Genomic DNA, 19,619 nt, shown 5'->3' with positions numbered 1-19,619 from the left:
GCAGGCTTCAGTAGTTGTGGCACATGGGCTTCAGTAGTAGTGGCTTGCTGGCTCTAGGGCGCAGTCTCAGTAGTTGTGGCACATGGGCTTAGCTGCTTCGTGGCATGTGGGATCTTCCTGGACCAAGGCTCGAACCAGTGTTCCCTGCATTGGCAGGCAGATTCCTAACCACTGCGCCACCAGGGAAGCCCCAATGTTGCTAATTTAAGATATCTGGTTTTAGTTTGGTATATTGAGGGTAAAGGATTTTACAAGTTCCCTAACAACCTTATTCCTCAGATCTTGATTTTTTTCCTTTGAGGTCTCATCCGTGACTTCTTTCTTTTTTTTAACTTTTTTTTTAAACATCTTTATTGGAGTATAATTGCTTTACAATGGAGTGTTAGTTTCTGCTTTATAACAAAGTGAATCAGCTATACATATACATATATCCCCATATCTCCTCCCTCTTGCGTCTCCCTCCCACCCTCCCTATTCCACCCCTCTAGGCAGTCACGAAGCACCGAGCTAATAACCCTGTGCTATGCGGCTGCTTCCCACTAGCTATTTGTTTTACATTTGGTAGTGTATATATGTCCATGCCACTCTGTCACTTCGTCCCAGCTTACCCTTCCCCATCCCCTTGTCTTCAAGTCCATTCTCTACGTCTGCATCATTATTCCTGTCCTGCCCCTATGTTCTTCATAACCATTTTCTTTTTTTAGATTCCATATATATGTGTTAGCATACGGTATTTGTTTTCCTCTTTCTGACTTCACTTTATATGACAGACTCTAGGTCCATCCACCTCACTACAAGTAACTCAATTTCGTTTCTTTTTATGGCTGAGTAATATTCCATTGTATATATGTGCCATATCTTCTTTATCCATTCATCTCTCGATGGACACTTAGGTTGCTTCCATGTGCTGGCTATTGTAAATAGAGCTGCAGTGAACATTGTGGTACATGACTCTTTTTGAATTATGGTTTTCTCAGGGTACATGCCCAGTAGTGGGATTGCTGGGTCATATGGTAGTTCTATTTTTAGTTTTTTAAGGAACCTCCATACTGTTCTCCATAGTGGCTGTATGGAATTTACATTCCCACCAACAGTGCAACAGGGTTCCCTTTTCTCCACACCCTCTCCACCATTTATTGTTTGTAGATTTTTTGGTGATGGCCATTCTGACTGGTGTGAGGTGATACCTCAATGGAGTTTTGATTTGCATTTCTGTAATGATTAGTGATGTTGAGCAATGTATTTGTTGGCAATCTGTATATCTTCTTCAGAGAAATGTCTATTTAGGTGTACTGCCACTTTTGGATTGGGTGGTTTGTTTTTTTGATATTGAGCTGCATGAGCTGCTTATAAATTTTGGAGATTAATCCTTTGTCAGTTGCTTCATTTGCAAATACTTTCTCCCATTCTGTGGGTTGTCTTTTCATCTTCTTTATGGTTTCCTTTGCTGTGCAAAAGCTTTTAAGTTTCATTAGGTCCCATTTGTTTATTTTTGTTTTTATTTCCATTTCTCTAGGAGGTGGGTCAAAAAGGATCTTGCTGTGATTTATGTCATAGTGTTCTGCCTGTGTTTTCCTCTAAGAGTTTTATAGTGTCTGGCTTACATTTAGGTCTTTAATCCATTTTGAGTTTATTTTTGTGTATGGTGTTAGGGAGTGTTCTAATTCCATTCTTTTACATGTGGCTGTCCAGTTTTCCCAGCACCACTTATTGAAGAGGCTGTCTTTTCTCCATGGTATATTCTTGACTCCCTTATCAATAATAAGGCAACCATATGTGTGTGGGTTTATCTCTGGGATTTCTATCCTGTTCCATTGATCTGTATTTCTGTTTTTGTGTCAATACCATACTGTCTTGATTATTGTAGCTTTGTAGTATATTCTGAAGTCTGGGAGCCTGATTCCTCCAGCTCTGTTTTTCTTTCTCAAGATTGCTTTCGCTATTCAGGGTCTTTTGTGCTTCCATACAAATTGTGAAATTTTTTGTTCTAGTTCTATGAGAAATGCCATTGGTAGTTTGATAGGGATTACATTGAATCTGTAGATTGCTTTGGGTAGTATAATCATTTTCATAATGTTGATTCTTCCAATCCAAAAGCATGGTATATCTCTCCATCTATTTGTATCATCTTTAATTTCTTTCATCAGTGTCTTATAGTTTTCTGCATACAGGTCTTTTGTCTCCTTAGGTAGGTTTATTCCTAGGTATTTTATTCTTTTTGTTGCAGTGGTAGATGGGAGTGTTTCCTTAATTTCTCTTTGAGATTTTTCATCATTAGTGTATAGGGATGCAAGAGATTTCTGTGCATTAATTTTTTATCCTGCTACTTTACCAAATTCATTGATTAGCTCTAGTAGTTTTCTGGTAGCATCTTTAGGATTCTCTGTGTATAGTGTCATGTCATCTGCAAACAGTGGCAGCTTTACTTCTTTTTTACCAATTTGGGTTCCTTTAATTTTTCTTCTCTGATTGCTGTGGCTAAAACTTCCTTGTATTGTTCCTGATATTAGATGAAATCGTTTCAGTTTTTCACCATTGAGGACGATGTTGCCCTTGGGTTTGTCATATATGGCCTTTATTATGTTGAGGTAAGTTCCCTCTATGCCTACTTTCTGGAGGGTTTTTATCATAAATAGGTGTTGAATTTTGTCAAAAGCTTTTTCTGGATCTATTCAGATGATCATATGGTTTTTCTCCTTCAGTTTGTTATTATGGTGTATCACATTGATTGATTTGCCTATATTGAAGAATCCTTGCACTCCTGGGATAAACCCTACTTGATCATGGTGTATGATCCTTTTAATGTGCTGTTGGATTCTGTTTGCTAGTATTTTGTTGAGGACTTTTGCATCTATGTTCATCAGTGATATTGGCCTGTAGTTTTCTTTCTTTGTGACATCTTTGTCTGGTTTTGGTATCAGGGTGATGGTGGCCTCGTAGAATGAGTTTGGGAGTGTTCCTCCCTCTGCTATATTTTGGAAGAGTTTGAGAAGGATAGGTGTTAGCTTTTCTCTAAATGTTTGATAGAATTTACCTGTGAAGCCATCTGGTCCTGGGCTTTTGTTTGTTGGAAGATTTTTAATCACAGTCTCAATTTCAGTACTTGTGATTGGACTGTTTATATTTTCTATTTCTTCTTGGTTCAGTCTCAGAAGGTTGTGCTTTTCTAAGAATTTGTCCGTTTCCTCCAAGTTGTCCAATTTATTGGCATATAGTTGCTTGTAGTAATCTCTCATGATCCTTTGTGTTTCTGCCGTGTCAGTTGTTACTTCTCCTTTTTCATTTCTAATTCTATTGATTTGAGTCTTCTGCTTTATTTTCTTGATGAGTCTGGCTAATGGTTTATAAATTTTGTGTATCTTCTCAAAGAACCAGCTTTTAGTTTTATTGATCTTTGCTATTGTTTCCTTCATTTCTTTTTCATTTACTTCTGATCTGACCTTTGATTTTTTTCCTTCTGCTAACTCTGGAGTTTTTTTGTTCCACTTTCTCTAATTGCTTTATGTGTAAGGTTAGGTTGTTTATTTGAGATGTTTCTTGTTTGTTGAGGTAGGATTGTACAGCTATAAACTTCCCTCTTAGAACTGCTTTTGCTGCATCCTGTAGGCTTTGGGTCATCATGTTTTCATTGTCACTTGTTTCTAGGTATGTTTTGATTTCCTCAGTGACCTCTTAGTTATTTTGTAGTGTATTGTTTAGTCTTCATGTGTTTGTATTTTTTAAAGATTTTTTCCTGTAATTGATATCTAGTCTCATAGCATTGTGGTTGGAAAAGATACTTGATACGATTTCATTTTTCTTAAATTTACCAAGGCTTGATTTGTGACCCAGGATATTATCTATCCTGGAGAATGTTCCATGAGCACTTGAGAAGAAAGTGTATTCTGTTGTTTTTGGATGGAATGCCCTATAAATATCAATTAAGTCCATGTTGTTTAATGTGTCATTTAAAGCTTGTGTTTCGTTATTTATTTTCATTTTGGATGATCTGTGCGTTGGTGAAAGTGGGGTGTTAAAGTCCCCTACTATGATTGTGTTACTGTCAATTTCCCCTTTTATGGCTGTTAGCATTTGCCTTATGTATCGAGGTGCTCCTATGTTGGGTGCATAAATATTTACAATTGTTATATCTTCTTCTTGGATTGATCTCTTGATCATTATATAGTGTCCTTCTTTGTCTCTTGTAATAGTCTTTGTTTTAAAGTCTATTTTGTTGGATATGAGAATTGCTACTCCAGCTTTCTTTTGATTTCCATTTGCATGGAATATCTTTGTCCATCCCCTCACTTTCAATCTGTATGTGTCTCTAGGTCTGAAGTGGGTCTCTTGTAGACAGCATATATATGGGTCTTGTTTTTCCATCCATTCAGCCAGTCTATATCTTTTGGTTGGAGCATTTAATCCATTTACATTTAAGGTAGTTATCGATATGTATGTTCCTATTACCAAATTCTTAATTGCTTTGGCTTTGTTATTGTAGGTCTTTTGCTTCTCTTGTGTTTCCTGCCTAGAGAAGTTCCTCTAGCATTTGTTGTAAAGCTGGTTTGGTGGTGCTGAATTCTCTTAGCTTTTGTTTGTCTGTAAAGGTTTTAAATTCTCCGTTGAATCTGAATGAGATCCTTGCTGGGTAGAGTAATCTTGGTTGTAGGTTTTTCCCTTTCATCAGTTTAAAATGTCCTGCCACTCTCTTCTGGCTTGCAGAGTTTCTGCTGAAAGATCAGCTGTTAACCTTATGAGGATTCCCTTGTATGTTATTTGTTGTTTTTCCCTTGCTGCTTTTAATTCTTTTTCTTTGTATTTAATTTTTGATAGTGTGATTAATATGTGTCTTGACTTGTTTCTCCTTGGATTTATCCTGTGTGAGACTCTCTGTGCTTCCTGGACTTGATTGACTATTTCCTTTCCCATATTAGGGAAGTTTTCAACTATAATCTCTTCAAATATTTTCTCAGTCCCTTTCTTTTTCTCTTCTTCTGGGACCCCTATAATTCGAATGTTGGTACGTTTAACGTTGTCCCAGAGGTCTCTGAAACTGTCCTCAATTCTTTTCATTCTTTTTTCTTTATTCTGCTTTGTGGTAGTTATTTCCACTATTTTATCTTCGAGGTCACTTATCTGTTCTTCTGCCTCAGTTATTCTGCTGTTGATTTCTTATGGAGAAATGTTAATTTCATTTATTGTGTTATTCATCATTGTTTGTTTGCTCTTTAGTTCTTTTAGGTCCTTGTTAAACATTTCTTGTATTTTCTCCATTCTATTTCCAAGATTTTGGATCATTTTTACTATCATTACTCTGAATTTTTTTTCAGGTAGACTGCCTATTTCCTCGTCATTTGTTTGGACTGATAGGTTTTTGCCTTGCTTCTTCATCTGCTGTGTGTTCCTCTATCTTCTCATTTTTCTTCACTTACTGTGTTTGGGGTCTCCTTTTCGCAGGCTGCATGTTCGTAGTTCCTGTTGTTTTTGGTGTCTGCCCCAGTGGCTAAGGGTGGTTCAGTGGGTTGTGTAGGCTTCCTGGTGAAGGGGACTGGTGCCTGTGTCCTGGTGGATGAGGTTGGATCTTGTCTTTCTGGTGGGGAGGACCACGTCTGCTGGTGTGTTTTTGGGTGTGTGTGACCTTATTATGATTTTAGGCAGCCTCTCTGCTAATGGGTGGGGTTGTGTTCCTGTCTTGCTAGTTGTTTGGCATAGGGTGTCCAGCACTGTAGCCTGCTGGTCATTGAGTGGAGCTGGGTCTCAGTGTTAAGATGGAGATCTCTGGGAGAGCTTTTGCTGTTTGATATTACATGGAGCTGGGAGGTCTCTGGTGTACCAGTATGCTGAACTCGGCTCTCCCACTGCAGAGGCTGAGGCCTGCCACCCAGCCAGAGCACCAAGACCCTGTCAGCCACACAGCTCAGAAAAAAAAGTGAGAAAAAAAGGAAAGAAAGAAAAAAATAAAATAAAGTTATTAAAATAAAAAATATTTAAAAATTATTAAAAATACAAAAAATTTTAAGTAATAGAAAGAAAGAAAGAAGAGAGCAACCAAACCAAAAAACAAATCCACCAATGATAACAAGTGCTAAAAACTATACTAAAGAAACAAAACAAAAGACGAACAACAAGAAAAAAAAAACAGAACCCTAGGACAAATGGTAAAAGCAAAGCTATACAGACAAAATCACACAAAGAAGCATACACATACACACAAAAAGAGAAAAAGGAAGAAAATATATATGTCTGTGTATATTAAAAAATGGAAGAGAGCAACCAATAAACAAATCTACCAATGATAATAAACTCTAAATACTGAACTAAGATATACATAAAACTAGAAACAAATTAGATGCAGAAAGCAAACTCCAAGTCTATAGTTGCTCCCAAAGTCCACCTCCTCAGTTTTGGGGTGATTCGTTGTCTATTCAGGTATTCCAGAGATGCAGGGTACTTCACGTTAATTGTGGAGATTTAGTCTGCTGCTCCTGAGGCTGCTGGGAGATATTTCCCTTTCTCTTCTTTGGTCGCACAGCTCCTGGGGTCCAGCTTTGGATTTGGCCTCGCCTCTGCGTGTAGGTCACCCTCTGGCATCTTTTGGGGAGTCTGAGGTCTTCTGCCAGTGTTCAGTAGGTGTTCTGTAAGAGTTGTTCCACATGTAGATGTATTTCTGATGTATTTGTGGGGAGGAAGGTGATCTGCACATGTTACTCCTCTGCCATCTTGAAGTTCTCCCCCCATGACTTCTTTTAATATGGAGTATTTATAAATGTTATCCTACAAGTTGGTGAAGAAATATTAAATTTCCTTTCTAATCTTTATTAGAAAATCAATCTTTATATTTAATTGCTTAAATTCTTGATGGCCCATTTTAATTGGCAGAATATTATTTTTATGCTCTGCCTTCTACTTTGGTGACTGTGAGAAGTCTTTTGTTTAAGAAACAACATTTATGAAGTACTTACACAGGGTTAAGAGATAGACATGAAAAGATGACTACACCTTGCCACAGCCTGGGAATACCTATATGAGAGTGATGTTTAAACATATAACTGTTGATGAAGGATGATCCATACTGTGATGAAAGTATGCATGGAGTAGAGAGAGACAGCAGTGATTCTTCCCAGAATCTGGAGAGCATATTAAATAAAGGGGAGGGGAGGGGCTTCATAGAGCTTTGATACCTTGAAGAGACAGGCTCCTTTGTGAAAGCCCTCTAAGCAGCTTGGTGGCTGTGTTTCTCAACAGGGACAGCGTTAACATAGGATAGGACAGTTCATCACCACTGGACTCTCATAAGCATTGCAGGATATTTAGCAGCCTTGTATCTGTGGTCTTTTCCCACCAACTAGCTTCAGCTGGGGTCAGGAGGTGCCACTGGCTTCCTCACTCCCCATTTTTGATCTTTATACACGCTCACACTAGCACTTTCTGACCCTTCATGTTCATGTCTTTCTCATTCATTTCCTTTCATTCACCAAAGACTTTTGGTACCTGGCTTTAAGTTTCCCTTACTTCCCCAAGTCCCACCTTTAAGCCACGTGACTAAAAATTCTGTATGGGTAACCCAGGCAATATCCTGGCCCCTCAGTTGCTTGACTTCCTTAAATTCAATGACCTTTACCTTTTTGCAACGCCACTCATTCCCTGGACTTTGTCATCATTTATGTCAGCTTCACCCTTAAAAGCTTAAAATAAACTCTTCGACTTTCTGCCCATTCTCCCAACTTTCTAACTGAATGACTTCTAGTGCATCTGTACTTCAGCTTCAAGGACTCCAAGCCCTTGACTGCACTACTCTTTCTCTATCAGTTTCTTCTGCTTTCCGCTTCCCATCACTTCAACCACTACATTCTTGCACTCTTGTCCTTCTGTTGCACCTACCCAATAAAACCCAACCCAAGGTCAGAAATGATAATAATCGCTAACATGGACTGTGTGCTTACTGTATTCCAGTTGCTCTTCTAAGTTTACCTGGATTGTCTCCTTTAATCTTCATAACAGCCCTGTGAGATAGGCATTATTATTATTTCCATTTTGCAGATAAGGAAACTAAAGTACAGTTTCTATCTATTAAGTAGTGTCTCTAGAATACGAACCCAAGCAGCTTGCCACTAGAACCCATGCTCTTAACTACTACTTTAGACTGTCTTCCAAACCAGTTGTCTTCTCCTTCTGCTTCCATACTTGGACTGATGAGCCATTTTAGGGACAGAGTAGTTTGGCTAGATGGAGAGTATAGAAAGTACTCATCTTACCCCTTGGTTCAGTAAGTGACCCTCTTGGTACTTTTCCAGCCAAGCCAGGAAACACAGAGGTTTCAGTCATTTAAAAAAGTAAAAGTATTCTTAGCTTTCAGGCCTAAGCTTGCCCAACTCTGCTCTAGATGGCTCACAAGATTTTGCTACCCCCTTAGGGTGTAGAGGAGTCACACGGTTAGGCATTTGAATCCCAGCTTCACTACTTACTGGTTGTGTGGCCTTCGGCATATATCTCCCCCTCCCTTTTATTTATTTATTTTTATTATTATTATATTGGCCATGCTTAGCCACTTGCGGGATCTTAATTCCCTGACCAGGGATCAAACCCATGCCCCCTGCATTGGAATCTCTGGACCACCAGGGAATTCCCTCACCCTCCCTTTTAAAGGAGACTTTCTGGAGGTCTCAAAGAGTGCTTCCAATTATATTTCATTGGCTGAAACTTAGTCACAGGGCTCTACCTAACTGAAAGGGAGGCTGGGAAATTAGGCTCAGTGACCATATGTGCCCAGTTGAGAATTGGGGTTTTGTTACTAAGGCTGACTGAGAGCATGTGTTTGGGTAGGTAACACAGTCTGTGTCATACACTTCCTGTCTACAGCCCTGTCCAGATATTCTCTGAGCCCTTGAATAGACTCTTGAATTAAACCAGACACTGAGTTTAGTCACAGCTACCAGCTTGGGAAGGTGCCTCACAATGATCATTGTTAAGTTATGATGAGAGAAACCAGATTTTAAAGTCCAAGGACTCTCAGTACAGTCTGTGAAAACTCCTATTAGTATTAACAAAAAGCGTCATCCCAAAAGTCTTTAGAATGTTACCATTTCAGATTTCTTTTGTGATGTTCTGTTTTCCATACTCTTCCAAAGTTCTGGATCAGATTCTAAGGTTAGTTCTATTTCTGGTGATGACAATGCTTTGATGAACAAAATGTCAGCATGGAATTTTTCTACCATGCTGGTCATTAAAAATTCAAAATAAATAGGTATAATGATTTTAAATATTTTGCTTTAGGTTTTTTTCTTCTGGTAAATGCTTGTCTCCACAGCACCTGGGCTTTTAAAAAATTGATAGTGGTGACATTTGAGTAAATGGCACCTTGGTTGACCATCTCCAGAGGATTTCATGATAGGCTTAATCTTATTCAAGGTCTTTGACTTAGTGTCTGTTATCAGAGTACTTACCCAGATACAAGGGAAACTCTTCCAGAGTCATAAAAACAGTCATGCGGAAATGGTTTCCACAGAGCACACTGCTCTACAACTGCCCACAAAAGAGGGCATTCCAAAAGCTTATACATAGCACATCAAAAGTATTAGGGTGGGAACTGGTGCCTTAGGTTATTTGGATTTAGAGGAATAAACCTTTCTGTTTGGATGAAAATAACATGATTTTATACTGTTATTGAACAAATAAAACATGTTTTGTTTACACAATTTATATACTATAATTTTATCATGTTTCTGACAGTTGGCAAAAACTATTTTGCTTTTGTGGAAATAGTGGGAGCACATGTCTGTCTGTTGGGTTCCCCTCTTTCAAAGCTGTTTTATGCTGAAATGTGTCCTCTCCGAAATGGAAAAACATCACCATCTTCTTGAGGGCTTTATTTGATGGTGTTATTGTTAGGTAGCCAGAGACCTCTGGGTTTGTTTTTTTTTTTAATTTATTTTTTTGGCTGCGTTGGGTCTTCGTTGCTGTGCGTGGGCTTTCTCCGGCTGCGGTGAGCAGGGGCTACTCTTCGTTGCGGTGCACGGGCTTCTCATTGCGGTGGCTCCTCTTGTTGCGGAGCACAGGCTCTAGGTGCGCAGGCTTCAGTAGTTGTGACACACGGGCTCAGTAGTTGTGGCTCGCAGGCTTAGTAGTTGTGGCACGCAGGCTGTAGAGCACAGGCTCAGTAGTTGTGGCGCACGGGCTTAGTTGCTCCACGGCACGTGGGATCTTCCTGGACCAGGGCTCGAACCTGTGTCCCCTGCACTGGCAGGTGGATTCTTAACTACTGCACCACCAAGGAAGCCCCTGACCTCTGGGGTTTTTTTGTTTGTTTGTTTGTTTTTGTTTTTTTTTAATGGTGAAGTCATTTTTATTTCAGTACTTGACAAAATATCCCATAAAATTCAAAACTTCTACCATTATACAAAAATAAGTCTCTACAAGTGATATTATCTGTCTTCATCACCAGTAGCAAATATATTAGGCAGAAACATATAACTTCAGTAGCCTTATAAGAAAAGTGCAGGACACCTCAAGCTACACATTCAACAGTAACATAATGCCAAAAGTTTAATCTTTTCACAAGCTCTGGGTTTTAATTTAAATGTTTTGGGTCACCTAGAGCAGCAGTCCCCAACCTTTTTGACACCAGGGACCGGTTTCATGGAAGACAATTTTTCCACGGACTGGGAGGGGAGGGGGGAATGGTTTCGGGATGATTCAAGTGCATTACATTTATTGTGCACTTTATTTCTATTATTATTACATTGTAATATATAACAAAATAATTATACAGCTCACCATAATGCTGACAGGAGGTGGTACTCAGGTGGTAATGCGAGCGATGGGAAGCCGCTGTAAATACAAATCTGCCACTCGCCTCCTGCTGTGCGGCCTGGTTCCTAACAGGCCACGGACTGCTACCAGTCCTCAGCCTGGGGGGTTGGGGACCCTTGACCTAGAGTGTCTGTAGTTATAGAGTGAATTGATTTATTGTGAAGTTGATATATAAATGACTTTTCTTGAAAGCATGCTGGTTCTTTATTTGTTCTCTGCTAAGTAAAACATCTTTGGGCATTGAGAGTGGGATCCTATTAAAAAGAAACCTGCAGAAATACTTTCTAAGGCTTTCATCTAGAACCTCTTTGAGGCATAATGAAGAACTCAGTCTACTTGATCTGAGAGGCTTTTTGTTCTCCCTAAAAAGATAGATAAACAAAATGTATTTTCTCCAGTTGTAAAAGTAATCCATATTTACTGTAGAAAAAGAACACAGACAAAGTTACAGAAGAAAAAATAAAAATCATCCACAGGCCCACTACTCAGCAATAACTATGTTAAAGCCTTTGACAAACATCCTTTGAGATGATCAAATTAAATTAGTTAAACATACCCAGTGGAATACCCTAAAGTGATTTGTGAATAAGGGAATGCTTTGAGCCTCTCAATAATCCAACAACTGCTCTCATTTCACACTTCGCTGGGAGGAATCTCTGTAAAGCATGTCTTCCTAAATGTATTAATTGCTAATCTGCAGCACATACCCAAACAATCCTTTCAGTATGTGGTTCTCAGTACTTCTTGGAGATCATGGTTTCTAGGATGACATTTTGTGATGCCTTGATAATAGGACCAGTAGAGGCTTTATTCTCTTAAAGATATGAACAGTATTTCCCTCTGGTGTGTGAAAGAAGAGAGAGAGGTGTGAAATTGAAGGATATGGTCCTATCATCTCAGATTATAGCGAGCCAGTTCCCTACTATCTGAAATCCATGAGGCACCTGTGCCAGAAGCAAAGACACAAAACATTTGCTGAGCCACTTTATTGCCTTTGGTGTGTTGGGATGGAGATTAGTGGTGGCATTTGCTTATGAAGACTTCTGGAGCAGTCATTTTTGAATTCCCTCTAATGCCACACATAATGCCTGAAGCCTAGTAGTTTGGTAGTGTTTAATAAGAGTACTAGCAATTGTGTTAAGAATAACCTTCAAAGAGCACTTGAGGACATATGTTGACACTAGCTCAGTTCTGATGCCACTTAACTATATAAGAGATCCAGACTTTAGCCATGGTTGTCACCCTTCCTGGATGCGATGCTAGCCCAGTAACCTAATACCTAGGAATGGAGGTAGGTACAGGAATAATCTGCAGACAGTACAAGGACACGGCTGCAATCTGGAGCGCGTGCCACTTAGCCCTGCCCTCTACAATGAGGTGGCCTTCTATGGTGAAAAGATGTCACCTGGTGTCTTGGGAGCCTTTAGGAAAAGAAACGCATGTACAACAGAAGTACTTTGTTTCTGCATTATATGAAGCATAGTTTTTCAAAGTACAGTCTCAAGACTATCTGTACCAGAATACTCTGTATTGCCTTTTAAAAATGCAAGTTTTTGATTCCCATTCACAATTGTGATAATTTTTTTAAAAAGGTGAGATACACAGAGGTAAATGCAACAAGAAATCTGTAGGATCTATCTGAAGAAAACTTTAAAATTGTACTGAGAGTCATCAAAGATTTTAATAAATAGGTATATCTTACTCTTGGATAGGAAGATGTACCCCCAACGCTATAAGCAAGTTAACTTTAAAAGAAAATTTTAACTGGTAAAAATATTTGTAACAGGTAAAATAGCTAGCAGGCTAATTCCTGACTATATGAAATGCTTTTTAAAACAAAATTAGAACAACTGAAGAGAAATCGGCAAATGAATCAACATTCCATAGAAGAATGGCATGGGTATTTCATAGAAGAATTATAAGTGGCCAATAAACTTACTCAAAGCTTTTCAACTGCATTCAGAATTTAATGAAAACAAAAATGAGATATCTTCATCTGTTATATTTACGAAGATGAAAAAATTTGATAATAATATCCATTGTAGGAAAATGGTAAAATACATGTTCATTAGAGCATTTTTAATTGTTTCAAAACATTGGGAAATGATTGAAATATATATTGTATTCACATAATTTAGCACCAACAATTCTTCTAAAATATATTTGGATATACTTTGAGTATATTTTAATTTCATAAAAATATTGCAGATGTATTATGAAATACAAAAAGAATTAAATATTCAGTGTGCAAACCATGTAAGTGTATATGTGTGTACAGGAAGGATACCAAAAGGAGGTTATTAGTTATGCCATTTTGCTTTATATTTTTCATTTTCCAAATTTTCTATGTTCACCAATCAGAAAAAAAAGCAGTGAACATTAACAAACAGAAACCTCATGTGATCCTGTGAGCATTGGTGTAATGGTAGCATACTCTACACTCTTTGATGTATCTTGGAGATTGTCCACATCAGTTTATATAGAGAAATACTTTGTTCTATTTTTGTTGTTGTTATTTCTGAGATATACATTTTAAAGTAATAACTAGAATTATGACTTATAACATTATACCAGAACATAAAAGATTTTTAGAGATTTCATGTAATGTCTGAAACATTTATATTAACATATTTCCATACAAATAACCCAAAGAAAGTTTAGTATTAGTTGGTTTTTTTTGTTTGTTTGTTTTCTTATACTGCAGGTTCTTATTAGTCATCAATCTTATACACATCAGTGTATACATGTCAATCCCAATCGCCCAATTCAGCACACCACCGTCCCCACCCCACTGCAATTTTCCCCCTTGGTGTCCATATGTCTGTTCTCCACATCTGTGTCTCAACTTCTGCCCTGTAAACCAGTTCATCTGTACCATTTTTCTAGGTTCCACATACATGTGTTAATATACGATATTTGTTTTTCTCTTTCTGACTTACCTCACTCTGTATGACAGTCTTTAGATCCATCCACTTCTCAACAAATGACTCAATTTCGTTCCTTTTTATGGTTGAGTAATATTCTATTGTATATATGTACCACATCTTCTTTATCCATTTGTCTGTCTATGAGCATTTAGGTTGCTTCCATGACCTGGCTATTGTAAATAGTGCTGCAGTGAACATTGGGGTGCATGTGTCTTTTTGAATTATGGTTTTCTCTGGGTATATGCCCAGTAGTGGGATTGCTGGATTATATGGTAATTCTATTTTTAGTTTTTTAAGGAACCTCCATACTGTTCTCCATAGTATCTGTATCAATTTACATTCCCACCAAAAGTGAAAGAGGGTTCCCTTTTCTGCACACCCTCTCTAGCATTTGTTGTTTGTAGATTTTCTGACGATGCCTATTCTAACTGGTGTGAGGTGATACCTCATTGTGGTTTTGATTTGCATTTCTCTAATAATTAGTGACGTTGAGCAGCTTTTCATGTGCTTCTTGGCCATCTGTATGTCTTCTTTGGAGAAATGTCTATTTAGGTCTTCTGCCCATTTCTGGATTGGCTTGTTTGTTTCTTTAATATTGAGCTTCATGAGCTGTTTATATATTTTGGAGATTAATCCTTTGTCTGTTGATTCGTTTGCAAATATTTTCTCCCATTCTGAGGGTTGTCTTTTCGTCTTGTTTATGGTTTCCTTTGCTGTGCAAAAGCTTTTAAGTTTAATTAGGTCCCATTTGTTTATTTTTGTTTTTATTTCCATTACTCTAGGAGGTGGATCAAAAAAGATCTTGCAGTGATTTATGTCAAAGAGTGTTCTTCCTATGTTTTCCTCTAAGAGTTTTACAGTGTCTGGTCTTACATTTCGGTCTCAAATCCATTTTGAGTTTATTTTTGTGTATGGTGTTAGGGAGTGTTCTAATTTCATTCTTTTACATGTAGCTGTCCAGTTTTCCCAGCACCCCTTATTGAAGAGACTGTCTTTTCTCCATTGTATATCTTTGCCTCCTTTGTCATAGATTAGTTGACCATAGGTGCGTGGGTTTATCTCTGGGCTTTCTATCTTGTTCCATTGATCTATGTTTCTGTTTTTGTGCCAGTACCATATTGTCTTGATTACTGTAGCTTTGTAGTATAGTCTGAAGTCATACTACAAAGCTGGAGTCTGATTCCTCCAGCTCCTTTTTTTCCTTCAAGACTGCTTTGGCTATTTGGGGTCTTTTGTGTCTCCATACAAATTTTAAGATGACTCGTTCTAGTTACGTAAAAAATGCCATTGGTAATTTGATAGGGATTGCATTGAATCTGTGGATTGCTTTGGGTAGTATAGTCATTTTCACAATATTGATTCTTCCAATCCAAGAACATGGTATATCTCTCCATCTGCTGGTATCATCTTTAATTTCTTTCAACTTTGTTCTTTTAAATGCATTTATGATAGTAAAACAAAGTCCTTTATTGATGAATATTTAAGTTGATTATGAATCTTTTGCTCTTATCAAAAATAGTAAAATAATTTGTGCCTAGCTCATTTCACATGTATGTAACTCTACCTGTAGGATAAATTCCTAGAAGTGGAATTTCTGAGTTAAAATATTTTTGCATTTGTAATTTTGATACAAATTGCCAATTTGCCCTTCATAGAATTTTATTTAATCAGACACTACCATAAGTCATGTAAGATAAAGCCTACCCCCTTACCAACACTGTCATCAAACTTCAACATGAGGTTAAACATCTTTCCTTTAGAGACATTTGTATTTCTTTTTCTGGGAACTGCCTGTTTATATCTTTCCCTCTTTGTATGTTAAGAAAATTAGCCCTTGCCTAGAGATCAGTTGCAAATACTCGACCCATGTGATTGTCTTTTAACTTTGATTATGGTGATTTTTGCCATGCGGAAAAAAGTTTTAATTTATATAGTTAAATTTTATAGCTTCTAGATTTCTTATATGTTTTGAGATGGGGATCAGTTTTTTTTCCCCCAGGTGGCTACCCACTGACCCAACTCAATTTATTGAATAATCCATGTTTTCCTCCACTGACTTGAGGTGCTACCTTTATCACATATTCAATTCCATATATATTTAGGTTTATTTTTGGAATTTCTATTCTGTTTCATTGAATTATCTGTCAAGTCATTTGTTGGTACCATAGCGTTTTATTTATTGCATGTTCATAATGTATTTTAATATGTTAGAGGGCTTATCTCCTTTCATTATCCCTTTCTCAGAAATTTCCTAGTTATTCTTACTTGTTCAGTTCATTTAAAAAAATAAGCCTGTGAGATTGTTAAATTTATAGATTAACTTAAGGAGAATTGACATCTTTATCATGTCGATTTTCCTTACCCCAGTGTATGGTATGTCTTGTTCAAGTGTTCTTATGTGTCACTCACAAGTATTTTAAAGTTTTCTTCATGTAGATCTTGCACATTTCTTATATTTATTGCTAGGCATTTTACCTTCTTTTGGTGGGCATTGTAATTGAGTATATCTTTCAGTAAATCTCACTGGTGGTTGTTTGTATACATAAAAGCTATTTTAATTATGTACCCAGACAATGTATTGAATTCACTTATTCTCTGTATTAGTTTTTCAATTGATTATCTTGGAGTTTCCAGGTGTTCAATCATGTCTGCAAATATTGCTAATTTTACCTCCTCCTTTCCAATTTTTAAACTGTATTTTCTTTTGTCTGGCTGCATTGCATGCATGTATGTATTAGTTTCTTTGTTTTTCTCTTTAATAATCCATTAATTTCTGCATTTCTTTCCTTCTGTTTTTGTTTGGTTTACTTGTTATTTCTCATACTTTTTCAGTTGGATGTTAATTTTCTTCTGAGCACTGTTTTAGGTTTATTCTGGAGTTCCTGGTGTGTAGAATTTTCACAATAGTGATTTTGTACATACTCTTGAAATTTTGGTTTGGATTTCTTATTTAATCCAAGAATTGTTTGAGATTTTTTGGGAGGTCCTATTATATATTTTTTGTTCATTGCACTTTCATGAGAGTATGTTTTCTACATTAACTTTACTTTTTGAAATTGATTGTTTTCTATATGGGTTAATACATAGTCAAGTTTTGTGAAACTTCACATTAGAGCTTAATATTATGAAAGAAAACTTAGGTATAGTTAATTATTAGTACACTATTTACTCGTACACAAGGGAAACCAGTAATGGATTAATTTCATCTAGCAAAAGCAAAAATGGGAATTTGTGTCGTTTGGAAACCATGGATTTTGTTTTTTTGGGGGTGAGCTGCAGATTAGCTGGCAGCCAGCAGAGACCCGTTAAAGTCTCTGCTGGCTGGGACCTAAATTCTGATTTTAGACACCTTGATGAGTCAAAAAAAAAGCAGTGTCAGTTGTCTAAGCCTCTTTGGAAGACTGAGAGTTTTGCTGTTGGCATAGGTGACAGGCTCTGTCAGTGTCCTTTGTTATCCTATCCGTCTTAGTTATGCCAGGTCTATACCATTTCCCTTCTCAGAATTTCTCAATATATGTCAATTAAGTATACCACAATATGTTAAGATTTTCTATATCTTATTTTTTAAATTACTGACCTCTCATGGACCAAGAGAGATGAATTATAGTTTCCTACTACCTATGTTTTTCTTTTATTTTTCCTTATATCTTCTGTAGATTTTATGTAATATTGTTGCAAGGTTATTTGATCCACAGATATTCATAACTGTTCATTTTTATTGTGAATTGTAACCTTTAGCATTACAGAGTACCCCCCCCCTTTCCTGGTCTGGTTTAATTTGGGACTGAATCCAGCCATATCTATTACTAAGATGTTGCTACTTGTTTGTTTCTAGTATCTCTTCACTCATCCTTCTATCTTCAACCCTTCTGAATCATTTCATTTTTGTTGTAGGTCTTTTATGTAGAACAGATTTGAGTTTTGCTTTGTGATTCAGTCTGAAATTCTTTTTCTCTAAATAGTTGAATTTAGCTCATTTACATTTGTTAATTGGATATATATGGTCTTAGTTGTGTCATATTGTTATAGTTTCTGTATTTATACCTTTTAAAGTATTTTACTATATAAACTCCTTGCTTTGTTTTCTGTGTGTAGGTTTCTGTGAGGTTTATATTTTCGTTCCCATAGTTATTTACGTTTGTAATACCCCGGTTATACAATACCCTCAATGATCTATTTATTTAGCCAGACTTTCAGTATCTGTAATTCTCTTTCCTAAATGATGATAGATTGGTAAGCTAGACTTCATTAAAATTAAAAACTTTTGCTCTGCAAAAGACAGTGTCATGGGATTAAGAAGACAAGCCACAGACTGGGAGAAAATATTTGCAAAATACATCTAATAAAGGACTATTCTCCAAAATATACAACAACCTGATTAAAAAATGGGCTAAAGACCGTAACAGATACTTCACCAAAGAAGAATATACAAATGTCAAATAAGCATATGAAAAGATATTCCACATCATTTGTCATCAGGGAAATGCAAATTAAAGCCCACCTGTTAGAATGACCAAAATTTGGAACATTGACACCACCAAATGCTGGCAAGGTTGTGGAGCAAGAGAGCTCATTCATTGCTGGTGGGAATGCAAAATGCTACAGCCACTTTGGAATACAGTTTGGTAGTTTCTTACAAACTAAACATACTCTTACCCTACGATCCAGCAGTTTCACTCTTTGGAGCTGAAAACTTATGTCTACAGTAAAACCTGCACATGGATGTTTATAGCAGGTTTATTCATAATTTCTGAAACTTGGAAGCAACCAGGATGTCCTTTAGTAGGTGAGTGGATAAATAACTTTGATCCACCCAGACAGCGGAATTATTCAGCACTAAAACGAGCTACCAAGCCATGGGAAGACATGAAGGAAACTTAAATACGTATTACTAAGTGAAAGAAGCCAATCTGAAAAGGCTACATACTGTAATGATCCCAACTGTGTGACATTCTGGAAAATGCAAAAGTCCCGAGACAATAAAAAGATCAGTGGTTGCCAGTGGGTAGGGGGTGGGGAATGGCATGAGGAAGAACGAATAGGTGGAGCACAGACTTTTAGTAGTGAAAATACACGATGGATAGATGCCGTTATACATTCATAATTGTATGCCATTGCACCTTTATACATTTATAATGGTGGTAATAGAATGTGCACCAAGAGTGAACCATAATGTAGACTATGGACTTTGGGTGATTGTGTCTCAGTGTAGGCTCATCAGCTGTAACAAGTGTCCCACTCTGGTGGGGGATGTTGGTAATGGGGGAGGCTGTGCATGTGTGGGGCAGGGAGAAATCTCTGCATCTTCCTTTCAGTTTTGCTGTGAAGCCAAAACTGCTCTTAAAAAAAAATGTCATAGAAAATTTTAATTTAAAAAAAAGTGGCAGTGGGTTAGGGATGAGAGACATCTTCATAGGGAGCAGGAGCCTGGTCTGGATGTTTTCAACTGACTGTACTTATTAATTAAAAAAAAATTTTTTTTTTAATCTTAGATTTTAAAATGAAAGTTGAGTGATCCCTTAACCAAGATAATTTTAAACTGAGTTCCAGACTATAGCCATTCTAATACTTCAAGTGAGCTTGTCATATCAAGCTAAATGTAAGCTGCTTGAGGCTAGAGAGGTGGTAAGTCTATCACTATGTGCTTTAGAAGGCCAGTTATTGATGAATATAAACTTATCACACGGGGCTCAGAATTACTTCAGTGTACAGCTACCTCCCCTGGTCTGGAATGCTTGTTGCTCTTTTTCTTAAATTCAGCCTTAAAGAACAGTGAGTATTAACTGACTCTCTTGAGGTGCGAGTAAGCGACAGTACACAGAACTAATTAAAAAAATACTTCTGAGGGATATAAATTCCTAACCCACATGTACAAACCTGTTAAAAAATTTTACTCTTCAAAAC

At 37.2% G+C, this 19,619-nt stretch overlaps 1 long non-coding RNA gene across 1 annotated transcript in view; it reads left to right on the top strand.

Moving 5' to 3' along the window:
• LOC113623243 (uncharacterized) overlaps window positions 1-19,619 on the top strand; it is a 28,040-nt gene that overhangs the window by 5,013 nt on the left and 3,408 nt on the right. The gene's annotated exons all lie outside the window — the stretch shown is intronic.

This window comes from Aethalodelphis obliquidens, unplaced genomic scaffold (genome assembly GCF_003676395.1).
Source record: "Aethalodelphis obliquidens isolate GAN/ISIS:26980383/991018 unplaced genomic scaffold, ASM367639v1 scaffold11, whole genome shotgun sequence".
In the NCBI taxonomy this organism is placed as follows: Eukaryota; Metazoa; Chordata; class Mammalia; order Artiodactyla; family Delphinidae; genus Aethalodelphis; species Aethalodelphis obliquidens.
Note: the sequence above shows the minus strand (reverse complement) of the source record. Positions and strands in the feature narration are given on the sequence as shown.